Genomic DNA, 2,461 nt, shown 5'->3' with positions numbered 1-2,461 from the left:
TGGGCTCATGGGAGTCCACAAGGAAGCTTGGGGGCGAGGAGAAGCCAAGGGCTATTTTTAGCCCCCAACCCTCCCCCAGCAAACCTACACCCCCATCCCTCCCATCAGGACTTACTTGCTCAGCTCTGGCAGTGGCAGCACCTGGAGTGGCTTGTAGAGCTGGTGCAGCCCCAGGACTAGAGGTGGCAGCTGGGTATTCCCAGCCCTGGGGCTGTGCAGGGAAAATGTACAGAAGTTCTATGCATTAGCTGGATCTAAATCACGTAAGTTTGATACTACTTTGATCCAGGTTTATATTAAACCTGGTTCTGCAATTGTGTGCATAGAAGCTTTGGTTTAGATTGATTTCCAGTCACTGAGACCAGGTCTGTAGGTGTCAGATCAGCACCGGGCCAAGTTAAGTTTAAATTGGGAGGCCATTTTGAACCCAATTCACCTCCCCAGGTGTCTGTACTTAGCCCAAGAGGAGACAAGGGAACATCTTGGTAAGCAGCACCAGGAGCAGAGGTGGAACTTCTAGCCCTAGATGCTCAAGGGATGTTAGGGGAGGGCGGGAGAGAGGGTTCAGGGGATCCTGCTGCATCCTCAGGGATGTCCCCTCTCACACAACCCTCATGTTCTCCCTTATTCATTAAAGGGAAGGCCTAAAAGTGGGTTCTTGGAAAAGAAACTTCTGCTCGAAAGCAGAATCACCAATCTTCGCCACTAGATCATGTTCTTTTTCTGTTTTTCAATCCAGGTTAAATATTTGTAAGAAAGAATGAAACAAACTCCGAAAAACCCAACAAGATGGTTTTAATCAAGCATTACCAGTCCAAGAAACAGAGTGAAGTTTACATTAAATATTTACATTTAGCATTAATACTGATTTTATAATCTTGTGTCCTTGTATCCAGTTTGTGAGATGGTCTGTCACTAGATATAAAGGAATATATCACAAGCTACTGTGTAATTTAAATACTCTTGTCCTGTGCTCTATGCCTGTACTACTTGTTTTAGATATATTCCTTTGGTGTTCAATAATATTTGTACAATTCATAATATGGCAAAAGAATAAGTAGAATCATGCAAGAATACAGCTGGAAGGGATTTCAGATGGCTCAAGGCAGAATCTGCCCCATATCTAAACCACCCCACATAGGAGTTGTACTTGTACTTAAACACTTACAGCAGCCCAGTCCCCAGAGATAATTTGTTTTGGTGCTTCAACAACCCCATAGATAGTTCTACTTAACATCCAACCTACATTTTCCTCGTTACAATTTAAGAATATTACCTCTTGCCCTGCCTCCTGTATACACAGTATGTAATACAAAGTGGGTAGTAATGTAACAAGCCATTTTGTATTTGAAGATTTATTTTATCTCCCATCCTTTCCTTCTCCAGATTGAAGTGCCAAGTCTTTCACCTTTCCTTGTGTCATGTTTACTAGACCTCTAATAATTTTTGTTGCTCTCCTTAAAGAACATAATAAATGCCACAAAGTGTCATACCGCAAGTCCATCTATCCCAGTAGCCTGTACCTCAGTGACAGACAATGGATCCCTAAGGGAAAAAGGTATTTATGCAGGACCTAGCCAAACTAATCTCTACTCTGCCTCTCTTCTCCTACAGCTTCCAGGGGCCTAGAGTCCTAAGCTGGAGGTTACACCATTATCAGATTTAATACCCTCTGGTGGACATTTCCTGCATGAATTTGGCCAAAATTAGCCTTTCCAAAACCTTGTGCCAATGAGTTCCACAAGTTAATCCTACCCTGCATGAAAAATAAGAGGAAAAAAACACTTCCTTTTGCTTATTTTAAATCTGCTAAGAGTCCTCTGGACTCCTTCCAGGTTTACAAACATTTTTTTCCAATGATTCCTTCAGCCAATGCAAGGCATCGCGGGGAAAAGCAGTAAGAGCTTGGCATAAAATCTTTCTGGACCACTGTATGGCAGCAGCATGTGGGAGGGGGAATTCAGACCATCCTCTTTGGATCAGCCCTTTCAGCAGAAATAGGGGCCATAGAAACCCTTCCCATACTGTAAATGTCCCTGTGGGGCAGAGGGGGAGGCAGAGAAGTGAGCAGAAAGCAGCAGGGGAGTGAGTGCTAATTAAAATCTAATTAAATTCATTGCCTTTGAGGGGGTTGTAGTGATACCTAAACAAAAAATTAAGTTGTGACTAATTACCAGTAATTAGCCACTTTCAACTTTGAGAGTATTTTGTGCACCATGAAGGTGGGATAGCGTGATTTCTGACCTTGGAAGATCATCAGGTCCAGCCCCCTGCACCAAGCAGGAAAGGTAACTGGGGGTTATCCTGTTATTCCTGTTCAGAGCCGTGCGCTGGCTTATTTGAGAATTGCATGATTATATTGATGCCTCACGCTATTTCCCCACTACAAAACTTCAAAGGTGCTCACTATATATGCCTACATGCTTCTAAGGAAGTAAAATAACCACAGATCTTTAGCTTT

The 2,461-nt window shown here is 43.0% G+C and overlaps 1 protein-coding gene across 1 annotated transcript in view; it reads left to right on the top strand.

The window, feature by feature from the left end:
- Positions 1 to 2,144, top strand: part of IL12RB2 (interleukin 12 receptor subunit beta 2) — a 41,545-nt gene extending 39,401 nt beyond the window's left edge. The window contains exon 17 of the mRNA XM_019528422.1: positions 740 to 2,144. The gene's annotated coding sequence lies outside the window, so the exon portion shown is untranslated. The remainder of the gene's footprint in view (positions 1 to 739) is intronic.
- Positions 2,145 to 2,461: the final 317 nt, after the last annotated feature.

The sequence above is a fragment of the Gavialis gangeticus genome, unplaced genomic scaffold (assembly GCF_001723915.1).
Source record: "Gavialis gangeticus isolate Ggan-Ray unplaced genomic scaffold, GavGan_comp1, whole genome shotgun sequence".
Classification (NCBI taxonomy): Eukaryota; Metazoa; Chordata; order Crocodylia; family Gavialidae; genus Gavialis; species Gavialis gangeticus.
The sequence above is the reverse complement of the archived record's forward strand: the minus strand, read 5'-3'. Positions and strand labels throughout refer to the sequence as shown.